Raw genomic sequence first — 17048 nt, forward strand, 5'->3', positions numbered from 1 at the left:
ACGAAAAAAAAACGTCCACGACCGTCTCTCCCAAGCCGATATTGCCAGCCTATTCGATTTGTAGCACGAGATGTCGGACAACACCATCCAGATTAGACAGCGCGTGACTCCGCAATGACGCAAGTCGCGCGAATTCTGTCTACACGCTGATTATACATCGACAGCTGACAGCCATGACAATAAGCTCCCAAGAGCTGGAAAGTGGCGCCTTCGCGGTCTGCCCACAAAAGCATCCCTGCTCTCGAGAGCGCAGGTCATTGCGCCCATCAAGCTGTGGCAGCACCCGGCCAGTTACACAACAGCAAACTCGGCCCTTCGCTTACCTGTAGTCAGTGGCATCTACTGACAAACCTCGCGTCATGAGTCGTCACAGGCGGTTGGTTCTCTGCCTCCCAGCTCCTGCGCTGCGCTGAATCGCAAGGCACCGCCCTTCTGAGTACCATGCCACCACTCCCTCTTTCGCCGTCACTATTCATAGCCTCTCTGTCACTCCGAGTGTCACACAACGAGAGAAGCCAAAAAATTGTTGAGACCATGACCGATGGTCCGTCCCCTTCGCTGGCTCGTCTCTGACTGTCCTATATCCCGCGCTCCCCTCGTGCCTCCCGCCCCAGCCCGCCCGCTCCGCTTATCTCTCTCCCTCCCACCGTCCCTCCCTCTCCCTCGCTCTCTCCGGCATCTGTCTGCCCTCGCCCAACGCCTCTTAGCCGGGGGACCGCTAAGTTGCCATTCCACAGTCGGCCCACTGTTTCAGACCAGTTCCGGGACGATAACAACAGTGCCGGAGGACCCTCGGTCCAGTGGTCACGTGACAAATCTGGACCACCAGCAGCGTGACGTGAAGGAATGGTCGAATGAGACAGTAGCATCAATTTCAGTCGAAAAGTATCAACGACTTCTATGGAGTGACGAGTGTATATTATTACATAGACAAAGATAACAGTCGCACTGATGAAACATTGCATGATGACGCTAAGACAGTAGCACAGTGATTCCCACTTGCTCTCTCGGTGTGTGTCACTGTCTGACATCCAGTTCCGGCTGTCCGTTTCTCATTTCAGCTCACATATCAGCCGTCGCTCTGTCGTTGCGCCACGGTCGGCGGAGAGCGCCGGGTCTGTCTGCAGCTGACGGTCCGGCCGGCAGATCTGCCGACGTTCCATATGAATGGGCCGACCACAGCGGCGCTGACGGCCGCCGAAAGACGATGACGGATCGGCGCGACGGTTCGGCCAAACAATGATCCGGCCGCACCGGGCGGCTCGGGGGATGGCGGGCCGAGCGCTCGACCCGGTCGGAAACGCAGAGACGACCGCCGAGCGTCCGACCGGCGTGTGTGCACGTGCGCGCGGCATCAAGGCTGAGGGTTTTTGTCGGCGCTGCTATAGCCCAAGACGAGGGACAAGTTTCGCTGATTCGGCCTGCGTTGATCATAAATCACGGCTATTCTAGTTACGAGGATCGCCACCGCAGCGGAGATATGTGATCGTTTGTATCGTGTGCGGCGGAGATCTGTGATCGGTTGGATCGTCCGACTGCGTGACTCGATCCCTCGGGAAGTTGCGTGTAACGGGCGACCATAAACAGGCTCATTATTCATACTCAGGGGAGATGAATCTGCGGTATTCGGTATTCAGTACGCAAAGTGGGGGGATTTGGAGTCCATCCTTTGCTCCACAACAGAAGCAGTAGTAGACACTTTACACGTAAACAAGGCGTTCTTTAGGGAGTTCCGGCGGGGGTCCCTGAGCAGGGAGAACTATTGGCAGGTGCAGCAACTATTCCGGGTGGAACTGACCTTCGAGCTAGTGACACACTTCCTCCTTCCGCAAAAAGATGTAGCGCAACGTTGCCGAGAAGGAAGTCATGTGTGAATCCTGAACACGAAAACCGTGTGACTTGAATATTAAACACTTGGGTAGACATGTGTGACGTAGGTATGTGCCTAACACTATGCCTTGATTTTGATTCTTGCGTACACTTGCACAGTGACCACAGGTGAGGAGCATTTTTGAACACAGTGTAACATTTATGCAAGACATTCGCACTATATCTCAGCCTCAGCGCTCATTTTTGAAAGTACTTTGTCTGGTACCTTATCACCTTTTACATTTACGATAAATACTGAGCTTCACAAGCACCTCTCCATTTGTGGCTGACAGTGAGCCCCGGCACTGAGTCTCGGCACTGCACACTCAGTTCCACCTCCCGCGCCGTTCGTCCTTTGGTTCCGCTCCGTCTCAGGAATTGGTCGGGACGCCGCCGAGATGCCCCGGAAAGCTGACTGATGGCGGGCGGGCCGCGATCGGACCGATAAACGAGCCACGCGACAAAACACGCCTCCGATCCGTCATCCGTCCGCAAACACGACGATCCTCCGCCCTCCCTCTCTCTCTCTCTCTCTCTCTCTCTCTCTCTCTCTCTCTCTCTCTCTCTCTCTCTCTCTCTCTCTCTCTCTCTCTCTTTCTCTATCCCTTCTCTCTTACCTCAACTTCCTCCCACTGTCTCTCCTAGTTTCACTCCCGCCCACTCTCCTCCGCCTATCTCTATCTCCCTCTCCCGCTCTCTCCCTGTCACGACTCCCCGGCTAACGTGACGTTCAGAACACGGAGCCCAGTCAGTCACGTGACAAGTGATGCGCTGAACGCGGCCAGTCACGTGACAGGTGATTGGCTGCACCGCCGAAACGCTGATGCATTGGCTAATTCATCCGACGTACAGTTGCGTTGGGCTGCGGGGAATGCGTCGCGCTGACGGGGCGCACGTGTGTTTGCGGTGTCCGTAAACTGGCTATCGGACTGGAGACAGGTCTTGTAAGGATAAGCACGAGTACAACACTGAGCATACGGTAAAGCAACGGCACAGCAGGGTAAAATTGCGAAGAAAGCTTAAAGCCCTGCAAGCTATAGAATGCAAATGGAACATCAGTCCTGGGTAAATAGAGTGAATAACCTTATGCTCATGTTATATGTTGCAAATTGATATAATTGAAACTAAATTGATATATTTCGATATTGCACCGTCATCAGAATAAGAATGCAACATATAACATTTGCAACATATAACATGAGCATAAGGTTATTCACTCTATTTACATTATTAATCATGCTCAGAAATACCATAGCTTACCTCCAAGAAATCAGTCCTGGGACCGAGATTCGTCATGCGAGCGATTTGCTGGTTGGAGATCGCGTGGAACAATTTCTACTGGCCATAGAGCGAATTTGATCGACACGATACCGGTGAGCTTGTTTAGATAGGCACTTTGATAAATGAAATCGGGAACAGAGGATAAATACGCTGGAATTGAAACGGGCGTTCAGCAATATTTTGAATAGCTCAATTTAAACCAAAGGAGATATTCAGCAATTTTGCATTCCTTCACATCACTGAGATCATAGGCGGCGGAACGGGGAGGACACCGGGGCACCGTGCCCCCTTTTGATTTTGGCATTTTAACATTAGCCCTATGGGCGTTGCATGGAAAGAATGGGACCAAAAGTCGGCAGTGCCCCCCCCCCCCCCCTTAATGGAAAGTGTTCCGCCGCTACTGACTGAGATTGCCAACCACGTCAGAAAGATTACCTACTGTTTTGAAAACTGCGTTTTAATGTAGTCCAAGAAAAAAATATATAATTATACCAAGCACATTTTGTAACCGATTTCCCTTCGACGAAGCTCTGAGCAGAATTATTACCATTATCACATCTGCCCACATTGTCACTTGTCCTGAGACGTCCCATACTGTCAGCTGTTTACCAAACAAACAAAAAATCAAACAAGCAAACAAACATCGGGGGGACTGGCGCGGCAGACGACCAGGCGGGCCATTGTCAATTAGTGCCGTCATGCCTCCAGTGTGCTGCTCTGTAACCACCTCCCCATCCCCTCCCGGGGCCTGGTGTCCGTTTTTGCCCAATTAGCTTCCCGGTACCAGCAGCGACCGTTACGACGGTCATCTAGAAAACGTCGCCACACATTGCCGGCGACACGGAGAGCGCCATGATGGGTGATGGTCGGCGGCTGGGGCGGCTGGCCTGCCTCTCCCGGGATACGGGAACGGGCGAGGACGGGAACGGTACGGGCGGGGAACGGGTACAGGGACCCGCAGTTGCTACTGTACACATATATTACCAATTTAGAATTGCGCTACTATTTGCTAAGTGCTGGCCATTGGAGAAAGGAAATGTAGCGCAAAGTATGGAGGAATAACACATGTTTGCTCCTAGCACGTATGTTTTGTATAATTTCTCTTACTGCAACAGATATTCTTCCAAAACTACAATCGTGCATTTTTCCGCGCCGGTTGCCTCCCCAGAGCCCGTCCTTGGTATCGCCTATAGCTTCCGTTCCCGCTACGTGAATGAAAGTCACGTGACTACTACAGGTTTGCGCTCAGTACTAACACACCTAGCCCGAGGGCCGGTCCGTAGCGGGGAGGGGTAGAACGCCTGAGCTCCAGCGCAGTGGAGGTGGTGGTGGCCCGTATCATAAAGAGGCATCCGTAAGCAGAACTACAATTGCCGCAGTATAAGATTATGATCAAGTTTTCTTTAAATGTATTGATTGACAAGAAAGTGCAATGTTTATCCGATATAATAAAACGGTGTGCAAGGCCTTGGAAGAACTATAAGACATATTCAGCAACGTATAAATTTCTGATACAGGCCATGACCTTTCACCTTGCCTCCGGGGAGGACCGCTCAGGAAGCCACATACCGAACGAATCGAGGCCTCGCAGCGCGGCGGCAGAGGAGGTGGATAAACCATCGCCAGATCTTTCGATTACTAATGTTTCCAGAAGAAGGGGGGGGTGGAGGGGGGGGGCTATTTTCAAACCACTCACCAATCCTTTCCTTATTAACTTATAGCTTACCGAAAAATGCAACACAATGGTGGCCGTCACGAGATGTAGCGAAGAGTGCCTCAGCCACACCGGTTTTGAGTAAACTTTAAGCATTCGAATTCAGGCCAGCGATCCTGAAGCATTATTTTATTTTTGTCGTGCATAAGCTGGGATGACGTGGTCCCAAGTTAATTGCGAAGAAACGGTTTTAGTTTCAGAACATTTATGAGGCTAGTCGCGCCAAATAGTATACGTTTGTTGTAAAATGTCAAATAGAATGTTGACGTGCTATCCAGATGATGGAATTTATTTGACACAAGAAGTAAAAAAGTGGCATCGTTAGTCATCCTGCATACCTATAAATCGATTCGTCACCTTGGTTCGAGCTTAATAGTTCTTTTCGCGGATGATCGGTTTCGTTTTCTTTTATTTGGGGGGGGGGGCAGTTTATGAGCCAGTAACCACCCTTCCCAGCCCCCAAACAACCATTGTTGACAAATACTGTGATGGCCTAAAAAATGCCTTCAATTGTGTAACGTAGGGAAGAATGAGGTAAGTTGAGCCGCTTTTGTTTTTCGTAAGCTACAGGCTAACTTACTGATCATTTTTTCTGCGTTTACGAGTTGGACGGACAGGGTGGTCATTGCGCATGCAATGGTGGCCAGAAATGTTTCATACCGCTTATTTTTGTACTGAAAGGCTACGTCAAAAATCATCTTGCACGTTGCTCATCTTACCCCATGGGCGGGGTAAGTTGAGACACGTCGTGGGGAAAGTTGAGCATTGATGGAAAAAGCGAACCTCTTCTTTTCCCGGGCGCGGCGAAGAGTGGGCTCTTTTATTTACTCCATGGCATACATACTTATGGCAAAGTTTTTTTTCCTCCATCAAAAAGTGACTGTTTTAACCCGCGCACCGACGGGGGTCTGCGCCAACTTAGTACCGACGGGGGGGGGGGGCGGATGACCGCCCCCCCCTGAGATCTCGAGAACGAAGCAAGATAGCGACAAGCGGTAAACGGCATCGGATACGCACGGTCAAGATCTACAATTTTTACTAAGGTCATTTTCAGGTCAGGTCAAAGATGACGTCACAGGGGTCGAAAAAGTCAAAATGGCGGTGCTAAATATGGAGAGAGTTTTTCTCGAATAACTTTCGAATTAGTCAAGATAGGAACAAACTAAGGGCATCATCGTGATCCTCTCGTCAATCCGCATCGAATGATATATATGTTGACCTCGAAAGGTCAAGGTCAAAGGTTGACCTCAGGTCACGTGACCTCGAGGTCATCATGTATATCATTCGATGCGTCTTGACGAGCTGAACACAATGAGACCATCCACGCGTCTGTATCTTGTTCCTGTACGGAGTTATTGGCCAAAAACCGCTGGTGACCTTTGATGACGTCACATGACCTCACAGCTGCCCAACAGCAAAACAGACCTCAAGGTAGTGAAGGTTGATCGTATATGAAGTCATGTATGGTATATGGGGCCATTCCGACCCGTTTTAGTGGTAAAAACAGGGAGTTGATTTTTCCCCCATTGACTTATAATGGGGAGGTCGCGAAATTGACCTGACCTTAGGTCACCGATATCAAAATTCCGAGATATACAAATTGTAACTACTAATGACCTAATAACATCCTGCGACTTTCAAAGGCCTCCGACATCTACTGTAGCTCTGGCACGGTGACAAAGTTGCAAAAAAGTGACTTGAGGTTGGGTCATTCAAAGTGACCTGGTGACCTGACCTTGAAAGGTAGGAGGTTCAAACTTGCACACCATGTGTAAAATTGATAAGGGAATAGTCATACCAAATTTCGCGGCGCTACGCGCCGCGGTTTTCCCGCTATTCGCGAAAAACCTCAGGGGGGGGCGGATATCCGCCCCCCCCCCGTCGGTGCGCGGGTTAAGCCTTCCAATAACTCGTCAAGTTTTCTATCACGAAAGAAATCATTTTATCCTTCAGATAATCTGCAAATCACTTACAACTTGTGTAATCAACAAAGAAAAACAATTTCCTACCATTTTTATTAAGCAGATACAAGCGCAGCGCAGTTTGGTTTTCGACAGCGGAGACAACAATGGCTTATCCGGCTCATCTTCCCCCAGGTGAAAATGGCTCATCTTGCCCCACCCGTGGCCATTTTCGATTAATGACACCAGCTAAGGAAAATAACCATGCACCGCAGATAACAACCATCTCATTTTAAAGGCAAAACATGTCTTAGTTATCAGGGGCGATACCACATGTTACCGGGTGCTGAGCGTGAGAGCGTTGCCGTCTCACGTGAAAGACTGCAGCATCGTAAGCGAACGGCACATGGAAGCTCAAGTCAATCAGCGCCATAGGAGCTGAGAAACATGGGGTGAATAAACTTGCCCCTTGGCTCATCTATACCTCACTCTCCCCTATTTGGGGCTCGCAACCTTGATTCGTTAAAGTTATTTGTCTGTTCATTATAAAAGCTGTCAAATTTGCCGTATCATTAAACTTTTATTATGTTTGTATTTCACACTTATCTAAAATGAACAATTTTGTCACTGGCTTCTTTTATGAATGGAATTGGATGGTCGCATGAATGAACGAATGAATAGCTCCATTTGAGCATCAGCTGAAATCAATCCTAAAATTTAATCTACCAGTCTGCAACGAAAAGGTTTAAAAACCAGTGCAAGTTAGGTGCAGTTTCTAATCTATGCCGTTTTTTTATTAAGTGTCTCATAGTTCCTTAATCTTGAGCCGCTTCTCTCACGATTCATTTTATGTGTTGCTTACATTGTTCAAGAAGTTATATTATTCGAGCTCGTTGGTCTTAAAAACTGCTATCGAAGTAAATTAAAGTGTTTCGGGCTTCGGCACTTAAAAAGCAATCGATATTTAACCCTCACCTATTTAGGTATTTCTTTTCAGCGTCTTACATGTAGCGGAGGGGCGTAGAAACCCTCAGCCATTCGGCCCTTGATAAAAAGAGCCAGAGCTTCGCTGAAAAATAAAAAAGAGCGTGCTGCTCGTGACGAGCGAAATCCGATGATTTGAGGGTCCTGGTCATCGCTGACGAGAAAAAGCCAATTATTGGTATGTCCTGGTCAATGCTGAGATCCTAGGTCACTAGTTGACCTCCCAGATCAGGTTAATAACCCAAAAGCACGGAAAATTGGGTCCTGCTAGAATTTCTACAAGTGAAATTTGCTGGGACTTGGCTTGCTTCTGACTCCGAATTTGCACTTGCTTTGATCAAAGATGATGTATCAAAGCATTTGGTGTAGGACGGGTCACGCCAGATCACCCATTAGGCGTTCTGCCGGCTATATAGAATGTTAACCAGCACTTACAGCTTTGCAACATATTGCATAGGCACTATAACTGATACCTAAGTATGCCTAGTTTTCAAATGCTAAAATGGGTGCTAAATTTCAAACCAACACTTCCTAAAAACCACAGTAAAAAGGTGTAAGTTTAAGGAAGTTAACCGAGATCATTTCAAGTAAATGACCTTAACCTGAGTTTCACGTGACCTTGGCACCCACAACAATTAATGAGACAAACATTAGATAGTATATTTCACATGTTGTCACGTTGCTAATCACGAAACGACTATGGAAACACACAGAAGATGTGCGCTGACTTTCAATTGCTATTCTGGCCTGACATGATCTTGAGAAAAATAATCACAGGTTAAAGGTAATTTGGTTCAGGGATTTAAAAGTCTCAGACAAGATGCAAAAATGATAAGGGCTATTTAATTTTCCGGGAAGTTGTAAAATTGATTAACTCCAGGGCACCAAGGAATCGTCGCAATCCTTCGCTTTGCCGCGATTTATTGGTGTAAAACAGCGGGCGCGGTCTACTTACCTCTACTTATATGTGTGGTGAGGGCTAATATTCATTTTATCTGTGTTGATGAATGTGCAACAATTTCTATATGAACTGAGACCAGTCCATATGAGTATGTTTTTCTCACGGACAATGACAATATAAAAACAATGCGAATAAAACCAAACGTTTCGGACAACAACGTGTCTTCGTCAGTGGAGAAAAATAAGTGTATAGGTTTAACATCGATGAGAACTAAATGCGACACCGTCTCGGTCTGGCCAGCCGGGTTGCCGATAAAATACACAAATGTTTATAAGCTTCCATGATGTGCTTAAAAAACTGCTGAAAATATATCTTTAAAAATAAAGATAACTACTTCATCGATGTCATCGAAAGAAAACATGTATGCCTAATTACTCATTTCTTGCCACTGACGGAGGCACTTTTTTGTGCGAAACGTCTGGTTTTATTCGTATTGTTATATTGTTATTGTATTGTCATTCCCTGTGAGAAAAAAGGATAACTCTTCAGTTAGTAACCATACCAGCGAAACGGCTTATTGTAACACAATTCACTGTGTATACGAAAACTATAAGTCCCTAAAATAATTCTATTTAGAACTTTTTAAAAGATACAGCTTATACATGGGCATACAATTTTTTCTGCATTAGATACGCTTGGCAGTTTTTGCTGCCACAGGACAAAATAGCGCCGCATTCCTAAACGTTGCGGTGAACTTTCAAAGTTCTCACCCGAACGGAAGACCAAAACAATGCACGTCATGTGCGCTCCGAATTATTGATCGAGAAAGCGAATGTGCTGAGAAATAAACAATTTATCGCGGGGGTGCAAGGGGCGCGCGATGGCGGCCGTGCGGCGGACACCAAAGAAGTCAGTTGCGAAGGTCGTGTGAATAAATGTTACCTTTTTATTATTGATTATTGTAAAGAAATGTGTGATGATCAATGGGAAGAGCTTAGGTGCGACATGAATTTCTCTAAGTATCGCCAATCGTGCGTTTTATTTAAGTGGCAGCAAAAGCTGCCAACCGTATCTTACGTAGTCAAAAATGGAGCAGTTACGTCCTTTTTGCTATGTTATTCGTAAGTGAGCAATAATGTCTGGCTTTATGGCTCATAGTGTAATGCCCCAGTTCTTTGCCTTTCCAAAAATGGTCATTACCGGGGTTTCTGCTATTTATTTTTGTCTGCAGAGCATTGCACACCAACACACTACCAGGCGTGTAATGTATTCCGCCATTGCTGAAGCAGGGACGTTGAACGGAGTGGTGCGGACAAACTGTCATCAGAGGCGCCATCCCTCAAGGGGCGCGCCGTCGCCTAAGGGAAGGTGGTGCCGTGGCTCTATAGATAAACGGAAAGAGGGGCGCCTGCTAGGCCTGTTGGGGCGCCTTTGAGGCCTAACTATGGGGTCGCCCCCGCCCCCCGCCCCCCATGCAAAAGAGGGGCGCCTACGAAGGTCATGGCCATAATGGCGCATCTGCACGAAAGAGAGGCGCCTGCATGCCGAAGGCCCAATGGGGTGCCTCTACGAGAAAGAGGGACACCTGTAAAGTCTATAGGGGTGCATGTAATGTCCATAGGGCACCTTTATGCGAAAGAGGGGCGCATTGCATATGAAAAAGATGCGCATTGCACAAGAAAGAGGGGCGCCTCTGTGACCTATAGGGGCGCCTTTGATGACCAAATGGGCGCTTACATGGGAAAGAGGGGTGCCTATAAAGCTTAAAGGGACGTCCTCCATGTGAAAAAGGGGCGCCTGGGACTTGAGCGCCCTTCCGAACTGTCCGAGGTCGCCGGAAAGTTTGTATATGTCCAGCTCCTGCTGCACTATCCTCCAAAATAATTCGATTGGATTTAGGCCATGACTGTTCCCTAGCCAAGTGTCCTTCCCCCAGATATCGGACAGATGGTCCTGGCACCGCCTAGTTCCGGAAGATCGATGAGATGGAGTACCGCCCAGCATGAAAATGCTGTCCGACCTGCGGGACACCATGCGCCGTTGGAGCACGGGGTAGTGGTCTGTTAATGCCAAATGCACGCTTTTTCAGTATGTTTTCTAGGTGGTAGTCGGGATCGACTTCGTCTTTTGCTAGATCACGTCCAGCTGGTTCAGCTCAGGCCCTGCTAGGACAACGTGATCGTTCGACATACCATTGCGGCGAGAATTTTTCGCAGAAGTCTGTCGGAACTTGGGCCGCGTTTTCAGCCCATGCTCGTTTTGGGGGTCCGTGTGGTGAAACCATTGAAACGGAGACTCGTCGCCGAACTAGACCCCCATCTACATACCTACTCCGTTTCCACTCTTCTACCGGCCAGATTCTCCGTTTCGTGCAAATCTGAGGGCTCTGGGCTTGCTGATTTTCGTTATTTTGGCCGCACCAATAGTCAAGCGCCTTCAGTCCAAGGGCGTTCCTCCCTTATCAATGGACAACATTATCCGAGTGATCATTATGAATAAGACTTCAGATTCTCCGCAGAATGGTCAGACTTCCCAGGTGCTTTCTTCATGACGATCTTGGCGACGGTTGAACTTGAGACGCAGGAGGACCATGCTGATTGGGGCTTATGCGTGACACTACTTGTCCCTAAACTTCTTCCACCAGCGCTTGTTGGTGAAAACGGGGGCTTAGAAGTGTGAGGCAGCGTCCTTCCATGTGTTGCCACTTGCCAGCTTGGAGCATGCCAACAGCGCAACTACGAACCTCTAAACTGTAAAGCTAAACCTTCATGCTTAGACGTTCAGTAAATGCGCCGTTCAATGGTTAAACAATTAGGCCCATGCCAGTGACCCCCATTGGTAAAGGTCAGCTTTTCAGATATTCTCCGCTTCAGAGAAAGACTCAGGGACACAATTCGTTGAAAGGAACGCGATATTTGGGAGCACATTGGAAACACGCCAAGTTGCTTTGAATAAACGGTCGACGGAAGTCATCCAAACCTTCGTCGCATCATATATAAGATTTTGTGGGGAGGGGAAGCGCGTGTGAGCTGAAATAATGAGAGAAAGAACATGATCTCTCAGAACGAGCTGAACTGTTAGCTGAGGTCTGGATTTTGAGTTCATTATTCTTGAGAATTATTGGCTACGGTCGTTATTTGCAGGCTACGGTCGAATGGAAATCCGAACAATTACACATATTCAAGATCATATCTGGTACGTAAATAAAATAGTTCGTGAAAATTGTACATGCGCCAACAGGAGACACTCTGTGGCAAAGGTTGTTGGTATCGAAAGATCATTTCCTCGCAGTTTTGATATGTTTGTGCTTTGAAATGTGACAAACCACTCCATTTTTGACTATGTAAGATACGCTTGGCAGCAAAAGCTGCCAGACCGGAAACGTACACTTCCGGTTTCGTGTTCTGGCTAAAAATGCACATGTATTCTCCTAAAGGGTGCCTGACAAACATATTTTAAAATCGCAGTGAAAGTCGACAAAAAAAGTTTTCGGCTCTAATGGGTTAAGATAATATTAATTTATCTCCACAGAATACGGTAAATTAGTGCTGCTGAAGTTCGCTTTCGAAGCGTCTCCTCCAGACATTCCACAGCTCTCGTGCCATTTTGGATCACGGAACATGGCTGGGCGCAGGACACGTCAGGTGCGAGCTTGGACGGACCACGTGACCACCTCCTCCACTCCCCTCACTCCCGTCCCCTTCCCCAGCAGGGCGTCCGATCTAACCGCGCCCCAGGCAGTCGGCTCGGTCCGACCCTCCCCATGGTCGAGCCACGGCCCGGTGCCGCCTGAGTTTGTGCCGGGTGCAAAACTGGAGCAGTAACTAGCGCCGGAACTAGTAGTCAGCACGACCATCGTCAGATGGCAGGAGTAAATGGAATAAGCGGTTCCAGGTTTCAGAAGGAATGGGGCAGGAAAAAGCGCTGAAAACAATGTTTTGCTGATATAGCCATAAAAAGTTCACTGAATTAGGAGAGCAGCACATCAGTTTAAAGCCCTTCAGATGGTGGTTTTAATAAGCACACAATCATTTCCCAATTCGCCTCCATCGGTGTCACAGGCAAAGAATACGCTGAAATACTAGTGTGTACAGAAGCAACTGCGGGTCCCTGTACGGTAGGAAAGAGAGGATTATGCACCGCCGGCTGATACGGAGATGACAGATAGACGATTTATGATTGGCTATGAATATACAATGTGTTCCAGTGATTGATGTGCAGCTTATCGAAAAACTGTTCCACAGATAACTTACTACCAAGTTGCGTTTGTTCAGATGCTTCATGTGATGTTATCACACGGAGGAGATTGAATGCATGAATCATGCATTTTTAATCTTGCCTATTCAAAATGGGTCAGTTCAGTACTCTTTGTAAGGTCAAAAAAAATTGCAGATTTTTTTTCGTGCCAGACACTTGCCAGACACTAGAAAGTATAATGCCCTCCTAATACGATGTGCAGGTGTTCAAAAACCGCCACTACTGTTAACGCCAGACCCCTTAAGACCCTAATTTTTCGCGATTATTTTTTAATGCGTGGAATAATTTCAACCAAACTCAGGACATGGCCGTTTCAAGACCTGCCGAAACTTTTACAATTTAGATATTTTGTCGCAATTCCAATATTTCAGGCACTTCTCATTGACTCGTAATGTTAAATTTCGAGCAAGATTTTCACCCGGTGTGTAGAGGCTATCACCAGTCAGTCTGTGATACGTTATGACGTCACAGCTAAGCCCCGCCTCTGTGGTCTTGGCCTGCGGCGGTTTCGGGCCGGCGCGCGGTCACTCGCGCTGTGGCGGGAAGCGGGGACGGTCGAGCGGTGCCGAAAGCCGGCGGAGTTGTGCGTAACGTCTTGTCTGACAGTGCCCAAAGAGCGACATGATGACTGAGGAGCCATAAATGCTCATTGCGCATTGCTTGTACAATGCTGATATGTTCGCTGACGTCTGATATTTGTTTTATTTTTCATAAGCTGCAACTGACGGGCAGATGGCATATACCTGACACAAGGCTAGGAAATATTCACCTGTATTTAAAGCCTATGGCGTTGCAGATAATGTGATAATGGGATGTCGGATGTCATCAAGTAGTTGCTGATTTGTACATCGCTATGCAACAATCGAACAACGCAATAATTAATTAATTGCCTTCGCTTCACATCATAAGGCTCGCTCGTATTTCAAACATACCTATATCCTACATCGAAAATCGTATTTGTTAGGAATCTTTAACGTTTGTTCGAAGTATGTGTGAGTAGTAGGTTGAGGAGTGATGGTCCTCTTGGTCCTATATACGAGAGTCAACAAGAGCCTAACATTTACTTGACCGTCTGCTGCAATTGACACATAGCACGTGAAGCGTCAGCGAAATTCATAGTCTTTTACAGATGGCAGGGGTGTCGTTTGTACAGAGGTCGCTGATGGGCACGGGTCAATGCCGCAGTCGTGGGCGGAGCCTAATGTCATATGACGTATGAAAGCCTCTATCCAGGATGGAAAAGCAGTTAACATTACGAGTCAATGACAAGTGCCACAAATATTTAAGTGACAACAAAACGTATTTGAAGAAAAAGTTTCGGCAGGTCTTGAAACAGCTATTTCCTAAATATGGTTGAAATTCTTCCACGCATTAAAAAATAATCGCAAAAAAATAGGGTCTCAAGGGGTCTGGCGTTAACAGTAGCATTTTCAAATCTCTTCCATGATACTCAAACTTGCGCATCTCCTCACGAGTGCACCGTACCGGCGCCTCGTTCGCCGGGCTAAATCGGTCGCGTCACCCCAGTTTCCTCCCTGTGCTGTTCGTCCATGTGTCCGTCACCGCCCGCCAGCTGGATGACGTCACTGTTCACCCCTCCCTCTCTCCTCTCCCTCCCCTCTCTCCCGGGTGAGTGACGTTTTTAACAGCTCGACTTGGTCAGGTGCGCTCCCAAGTGACGGATAAAAACACCCCCTCGCGCGCGACCCGCCCCGCCGTGCGCCCAATTAATCTGAACAAGATGTAACCAGATGCGGCCATGTCGGTCTGATTTTGTGACATGAGGGGCGCGTGGCGTACGGGGTAGAACACGACTGGAGTCATTCCCTGAGCCCCCTCCGCAGCCAGCGGAGCTGAGACCGGAACTCACTGATCACTTCTCCAGACAAATCGGCAGGTTTCCAAGGATGAGAGGAAGTACTCGAAATCGGGGATATTGTTTAATGTTTAACCGGGCTATTGTTGGGCGATAGTCGAACAAACATCCTGGCTCAATATCGTCCAATATCGATTGTCTTCCCATCAAATCATCGCTGAATAATGACTGTGTCCGCCCGCATGGATGTTGGATAGACTACTGATTGCTAAACTGAGCGTACTAATCTGTCCCAAAATAAACAGGAGAGCACAAGCTCTAATAAAAAATTGATGTATTCCATTCAGGAGAGGCCTCTTGCACCAAAGTAGCTAGGCTAGGTAGAATTGAAAACCGATTTCATAATTACCTAGCCTGCGGTGGTAAATTCTTTTGCTCCAGCTCATAACGTAAACCTACAGGTGCTTGGTGGAGTTTATAGGTAAAATATCACGGTAGGTTCTTGAAGTGGGTGTCCAGTGCAACAGCAACCCAGCATTGATGCAAGAGATTTTGGTGCGACAGGCCTCGGTCACAATGCGGTGCCCAATCTCGCTGACATGTTCTCAGCTTAGCGACCCCTCGTTCCCTGTTCGCCGTGCTCCATGAGACCGTGAGTTCCGCGTCGGAGGCGTCACCGCCTGCGTCGGATCCGATGTCGGCCCTGTTTATTGGTTCATGGTGACGCTTGGCCACGTCCGCCTCTTGCGCACCGCGTTCGTCTCTGTCGTGTCTAAGCTGTCTCAGCCACGCCACAGCCGTCTCAGCTGAGTCACCACCGTCTCAGCACCGTCTCAGTCGCGTCTCAGCTGATTCACCGTCGTCTCAGCTGCGTCACCTCCGTCTTAAAGGGACCCTCCCACCTTCAAAAAAGTTTATGAATTGGCATGAAAGTGATGTCGCTCGGTTCAGAAAGAGCGAAAACGAATATCTACCAAATTTCACCGAAAAATATTCACCGGTTTTCAAGATATTAGACTTTTACTTTTGTTTACTTTTTTGGGATCTCCGCTGTTTCTAGCGACTTTATTTTAGGAGTGCGGCGTTTGCGGCAGATGTTGCGCGCAAATAGCATATACCACCGCGTGCTACAAAACGTTTTAGTCAAACATTTAAAAATCGTTAGATATTTGCGCTGACGTCACACATTCAGAGGGGTATTCCTAAGCATTAGCCCCTCTGAATCAAAATGCTGCAATTTTGAAATTCAATATTTCCGATTTAAGGCATTTCTCGATGTTGTGAGTGCCGAAACCGGTAATTGTGAGCCAGGGACCCCATTTTGGCTATCTCAACTCAAATCTAATGTTAAGGTGGGAGGGTCCGCGTCGCCGCCGTCTATACTGCGTCACCACCGTCTCAGCTGCGTCACCACTGTCTCAGCTGCGCCGTAACCACAGGGACGTGCTCGGTGCAATACGGCGCCACGGCGGGGCACTGTGACCGCAGTTGGAGGACCCGGCTGACCAAGAATGGCCCAGCTGCCTCGTAAAGCCGTTAGGTGTAATGCCGCGCGAAGGCGGAGGGAGATGGTCCAGACAGAGGCAGACGGCTGAGACACAGGAGCGGCTGGCTCATCCGTCCGGCGTTCCACCGGCGACACAGTGCGGGACGTGGTCACGGAGAATTAGATGATGGGCGGCACTGAATCAACTTCCAACGAGCTCCCAGCTGTACCGCGAAGTGGCGGGCAGAGTTATGGCTCAGTTAATGGTTTTCAAGGAATGCCAGTCTGATTTAAGCGATTCTGTAAACAACTGGTGGCATGGTATGTTTAACATGCATATTAGCTATTGAGATGTTAATGGAACATTTGATCATCACGGAATCAGATTAAACGTTGAATTGAGAAGGATCAGTTGAAGGCCAAAAAGTCTGAGAAAGCACTAATTCCTGGAAAAGTCTGAAGAACTTCAGACAATTCACATTCAATCAAGCGGAAGTTAAGTTTGTAACTGAACATAGCAAACATCACACTGATGGAAGTGGATTTCGGACTATTTCACTTCCATTGCCAAAGTTGATCGGCGAGTCCCAGTGAAATACTGTTCTGTGACTCTTACCGAGCTAATTGGCATTAAAATGGCTCCGACACTGGAAAAGGGAGAAAATAGACCCATCGAAATTCACATACCTAGCCGATGTATTTAGTTACAAACGAAATCAGCTACTTTTAAACATAATGCTTAGTTTGATGTAATTACGATTATTTAAAATTTTGTCATTCGGGAATACACCCAAGTATTGAAAGCAGCGACTATTCTGCACAGCTTTAAGGACGGATCC

The sequence above is a fragment of the Amphibalanus amphitrite genome, unplaced genomic scaffold, assembly GCF_019059575.1.
Source record: "Amphibalanus amphitrite isolate SeventyFive unplaced genomic scaffold, NRLGWU_Aamphi_draft 001521F_arrow, whole genome shotgun sequence".
Taxonomy (NCBI): domain Eukaryota; kingdom Metazoa; phylum Arthropoda; class Thecostraca; order Balanomorpha; family Balanidae; genus Amphibalanus; species Amphibalanus amphitrite.